Below are 6,100 nucleotides of genomic sequence, written 5' to 3'. Positions count from 1 at the left end.
GAACACGACTCGAATTTTTTACGTGTCATTTTTCCCAACACAAACACGACACGAATTTTTTTACGGGTCGACCCACGTGTCATAACCTATATTGACACCCCTACTTGATACAATATACAAAGTACAGCGATATAAAATAACAAAATGAATTCTGAAATACAAATGGAAGGCAAGCTGCTATTAGTAGTTATTTCCGCATTTTCCATTGGCAGTAGTGTTCTTCAAGCAATGGTTATTGGCTAGCCAAATCATATAATCAATTGGAAAGGTAATTCAACATGCACACCATTAATGTTTCATTTCAAGATGAGGCCTAATTTCATTCTATAATAATAAACAATCGATGTACTATGTTCCATCAAATCTAACTATTCTTTCTTTTGCTTTTGCTCATCAGCCTTCAATAACATCAATATCAATATTTGTTCCAGCAACCGATATATTGCTTTCGAAGTGAATAAATTAATATAAACAGCAGTATTTCCTATTCTTGCTAGATATCATATCATAATTTAAGCTGAAATTACATACCAGTCAAAAAATTAATATAAACAGCAGTATTTCCTATTCTTGCGACTGATTAAAGGCTTTTGAATGGATCTAAGGGCCGCTTTGCACATCTGCAAATTTGGGTCTCACATTGTGGTTGGGCTTAAACTAAACCTCATCGACCGAATATGTCTAATTTTTTTTTTTTTGGAAAACCGAATATGTCTAATTTAGCTGCAAAAAACGAGACAAAACCTGTTTCCTATCAAAGTTCTGAGTTAATAGTTTCTAATAGAAAATTATAAGCAATGGGGTGGTGGCGCAGTTGGCTAGCGCGTAGGTCTCATAGCTTCTGAGTTATCCTGAGGTCGAGAGTTCGAGCCTCTCTCACCCCAATCTATATTTTTTACTTTCTTTCTTTGTGTTTTTAACCAATGCTTCGTGTTGATTGTATTGACATAGGACTTCAATTACAAAAGAGTCAGGCAAGCTATGCAGTTTTTAGCCAGTGGATTCTCAAAGGTTTAAGATCCAAGGAAGCCCAAAGCAGTCAACAATTGCTTTCCCAAAGCCCAAAGCAGAAATGATATATTACTCGAGTCCACTTCAAAATAAGTGTTTGCTGGTAATTGATTAAGAAGTCAACTAGATTTTATGATCCTATCATCATATACAGAATGTAAAATAGAATTTGTATATTTTTTAACCTCATAGAGTAAGAGGCCAAAAAATTTAGATCTGCCAGATCCATGACTAAGGTCGATCGGTGGAAATTAATTGACTTTGGGACCCCATCACATTCACAGAAGAATCTGGTAACTAGATTCAGAGCCTGGAACGTTTCATCTTCACATGATTACAATTAGATATTGCATTTGCATATATATATATATATATATATATATGGAAAAATAAATATTATGTTGTAGTAGAATTCTAATCTCATGTCATAGATACATCAAGTGTGGAACCCACTTATTTTAAAAAACAAAAAACAAAAAACAAAAAAAATGAATGACACATCTTTTTATAGTGTGTGTAGTAAGAGTTTATTTTCTCATGCAACATGAGAAAAATAAATCACATATATATATATAGGGTTCACTTTTTCTGCAGTTACTGCAGATAAGTTATCTACAGTAAGCCTAATACGACGTCGTTTTGGGAATAAGTGCAGATAACTTATCTGCAGTAACTGCAGAAATATTTTTCCCATATATATATAGCTTATCGTTTCTCAAGCTGCTTGAGATAATTTTATCTCTGGCTACTAAATCGTACAAAGATGGATCAACGATGATAAAGAAAAAGAGAGAAAAAGAGAATCATAACCATTCAAAGGTGAATCAATTAATATAAGAAAATAAATAAATAAAACGACGTAGTTTTAAGGTGGCCGGATATAACCTTATCTCAAGCAGCTTGAGAAATGTTTTTCCCATATATATATATATGAAAAAAAATGTTTCTGCAGTTACTGCAGATAAGTTATCTGCATTTATTCCCAAAACGATGTCGTTTTGGTATTGAAATCTTAAAAAATTATAAATAAAGACTATTATAATCCTGAAATAAATTAAAATTATAAAAACACCATGATTTTCGTCCCAAAACGACGTCGTATTGGGCTTACTGCAGATAACTTATCTACAGTAACTGCAGAAAAAGCGAACCATATATATATATATATATATATATATATATATATATATATATATATATATATAGGCTTATCATTTCTCAAGCTGCTTGAGATAATTTTATCTCCGGCTACTAAATCATAACTATACAAAGATGGATCAATGGTGATAAAGGAAGAGAGAGAAAAATGGAATCATAACCATTCAAAGGTGACTCAATTAATATAAGGAAATAAATAAACAAAATGACGTAATTTTGAGGTGGCCAAAGATAAAATTATCTTAAGTTCCGGAGAAATATTTTTCCCTATATATATACATATATATCTATATATATACATATATATATATATATATATATATATATGTATAGCTTTAGGGCTTGTTTGGTGCACCTGATAAGGAGAATAGGATATGATAAGTTATCTTATCCTGCGTTTATCAATTGTTTGGTATACCAAGCGGATAGGATATAGTTATCTGGTTGGTTTTGGATAAAACCAACCAGATAAGTTATAAAAGTGAATGTAGATAAGTTATATATATTCGCTCTCAAAATGACGTCATTTTGGGTTTAAAAATTAAAAATTTATAATGAAAAGGAATATTATAACCTGAAATAAATTACAATTACAAAAATACCTTGATTTCCACCTCAAAATGATATCGTTTTGGGCTCAATGTAAATAAGTTATTTATATTGACAGTATAAAAAGCAATATATATATATATATGGGGCAGGATATTCTTACACCGGTGTAAGAGTTAGAAGTCTTGCACTCAATCTTGACCATTGATCCACTTGTATCCAATAGCTCACATTACTAAAAAAATTAGAGCCTTTGGATATAAGTGGGATCAATGGACAAGATTGAGAGTGTAACTTACACTGGTGTAAAATGATCATGACCCTATATATATATATATATATATATATATATATATATATATATAGAGAGAGAGAGAGAGAGGAAGGTTATCCTTATAATTTTGTTTTTTACAACCTCTTACGACCATATCTTAACTCCGTTGATTTTCGCCAATCAACGGTTATCATTTACGCAAATTAAACTCATTAATTAATTATTAATTCACAATAAATGATAACCGTTGATTGACGGAAATCAACGGTGTTAACATATGGTTGTAAGAGGTATAAAAAAAGGTTGTAAGTATAACCTTCATATATATATATATATATATATATATATATATATAGGTAGGATATTCTTACACCGGTGTAAGATTTAAAAATCTTACACTCAATCTTGATCATTGATCCACTTGTATCCAATGGCTCACATTACTAAAAAATGTGAGCCTTTAGATATAAGTGGGATCAATGTATAAGATTGAGCGTGTAACATACACTAGTGTAAAATGATCCTGACTCATATATATATAAATATATATATATATATATATATATATATATATATATATGAGGTTTATCGTTTCTCAAGCTGCTTGAGATAATTTTATATCCGACTACTAAATCATAACCGTACAAAGATGGATCAATGGTGATAAAGGAAGAGAGAGAAAAAGAAATCATAACTATTCAAAGGTGAATCAATTAATATAAGGAAATAAATAAACAAAATGACGTAGTTTTGAGATGGCTCTCAAGTTGCCGGAGAAATATTTTTTTCATATATATATATGGGCTTCGATTTTCTCATGCGGTAGGAGAAAATTTTCTCATGTTGTAGACACATTTTATGTGGAGCCCACATCTATTAAAAAATAAAAAAGCAAAAGAAAATATTGTACGAAAATCGAAGGGTCATTAGTATGAGAAAATAACTCTCCTACGACATGAGAAAATATTTTCCTATATATATATATATGTTTGATTTTTCTCATGTTACATGAGATAATTTGTCTCATGCAACACAAAAAAGTGGGTAGAACCCACTTTGGACCCAATCACTTTTTTGTGTGTTGCATGAGATAAATTGTCTCATCTAACATAAGAAACACATTTCTCTATATATATGACTTTAATGTTTCTAAAGTGAATGTAGGTAAGTTATCTACATTCGCTTCTAAAACGACGTCGTTTTGGGTTAAAAATTAAAAAATTATAATGAAAAAGACTCTTATAAACCTGAAGTAAATTATAATTACAAAAATACTTTGATTTCCGCCTTAAAACAATGTCATTTTGGACTCAATGTAGATAAATTATCTACATTGACAGTAGAAAAAACGAACTATATATATATAATGTCACTGCTGGAATGTCACCCTATTCATTTGACCGATGACTACCTTAAATTTACGTTTTCCGAGTTTCTTGGGAGCAACGAATTGAGATATCATCCGGAAGCAGCCCTTTCGAGATTCTTAAAATTTTATATCATCTTGTTACATAAAATTTAAGTTTATTATGTTTCCAAAAAAAAAAAAATTAAAGTTTATTTTTATATAAAGATTTATAAATTTTCATAAAATCCTACTTATTTAGCTTATCCAAATGATAAGATCATCTTGATTCTTACAAAATATATTTTTGAGAGAAATGAAGAGATTTATCTGTGATTATTGATTTGGAATAATTCATAATGGGCTCGATATATTAAAAGAAAATTCCGTAAAATTATGTACACGCATTAAAGGGCCAAATATGCGGTTGCTGAGTTTGTCATATAATTACTTCAATAAATATATTTTTAATTGAAAAAAAAGGCAAATTTTTATAACGATTCATTCTGTATTTTGAATTCAAATGAAAAATAAAAGAGGGCGTTTTATTAGAGTAAATGGCAAATTGGTGATTTTTGGTACTTTAACGCAAAATTTCAAATATTATAAAATTTAGTTTCAGAACTCACAATTCTTAAGCGTCGGCGATACTGTAGTATGGTATACACATGCATTTAGCTCGTTTTTTTCTTTTAATGTAATAGCATCACTGAGATAGAAGAGATCATGGATTGAGTTAAATTAGTTTTGGATAAAAATAAACATCGAACATATTAAATTTAATCAAGTTGGGTAGAGAAAATTTTCTATTATCAACCTAAACCAACCCAACCTTATCACGGTCAGATAGGATGATTGGGTTGATTTTATTTGATTTTATTTTCTGAACAAATTCTATTACAATAACTTATGTTGTACCGTCACCCACATGGAATATAACATTTCGACACATTATATCTAAAAGATATTAGATTTCAACACGTTAGAACATATTTTGATATTAAATAATATTTTTAATTAGTGTAGTATATAATATATTTAATATTCAATAATTAAACAAAAAAATAAAATTAAACTTATAATACGCAATAATTTTGCAAAAAAACATAAAATATTTCAAATATTTATATTAAACTCAATAAAATGATAATCGTACTCCAACGAATTTAATAGTTATAACTAAAAAATGCAACAAAATACAATCTTTGAACTCTTTTTTGAGTCTCTGCAACGCAATTTGAGTTTCAGGAAGTGTCAGAATATCGATGCATCATAGCCAAAAAAACATCATTTCATATTATAACTTTTTAAAAAAATAATCAGTTGAGACCCATTAACATCATACTTGAAAGTTTTTAGAAAAGAAACTTGTTACTATATCACTCCATGTTAAGAATGTAAATGTTGTGTAAAATTAGTTAAAACCAACTGCATAAATACGAGGTGACGTGTGTAGTAGATTATTTCCTTATAAGAGGATATAATACTGACAGCTTTTAAAGTGATATTTTCCTTTTTATTTATGTTTTGGTCCTTAAAATTTCAAGGGTGGGCCGAAAGTTGGAGGTTTGAAAGAGTACGAGATGCAGACATGAGAATACTTATAGTATGTTTGGATTCTTTTATTTTTAAGTTAGAAACTATTAATAAGCTAAAGTTAAAAAAAAAGTTTAAAAAAAGAAGTTAAAAGCTGTTTAAAAATTATATGAAAATTTTAGCTTAAAATTTACTTAAAAGTACATCTTTTAAAAAAATTATCTCTC

At 29.0% G+C, this 6,100-nt stretch overlaps 1 non-coding gene across 1 annotated transcript; it reads left to right on the top strand.

The window, feature by feature from the left end:
- The first annotated feature begins 799 nt into the window (after positions 1 to 799).
- Positions 800 to 884, top strand: TRNAM-CAU (transfer RNA methionine (anticodon CAU)). Its single transcript is given in 2 exon segments — positions 800 to 837; positions 849 to 884. It is a non-coding gene; the product is annotated as a tRNA-Met (tRNA).
- The last annotated feature ends 5,216 nt before the right edge of the window (positions 885 to 6,100 follow it).

This window comes from Gastrolobium bilobum, unplaced genomic scaffold (assembly GCF_033153095.1).
Source record: "Gastrolobium bilobum isolate Gb01-03AN ecotype WA unplaced genomic scaffold, APGP_CSIRO_Gbil_v1 utg1076, whole genome shotgun sequence".
NCBI lineage: Eukaryota > Viridiplantae > Streptophyta > Magnoliopsida > Fabales > Fabaceae > Gastrolobium > Gastrolobium bilobum.
Note: the sequence above shows the minus strand (reverse complement) of the source record. Positions and strands in the feature narration are given on the sequence as shown.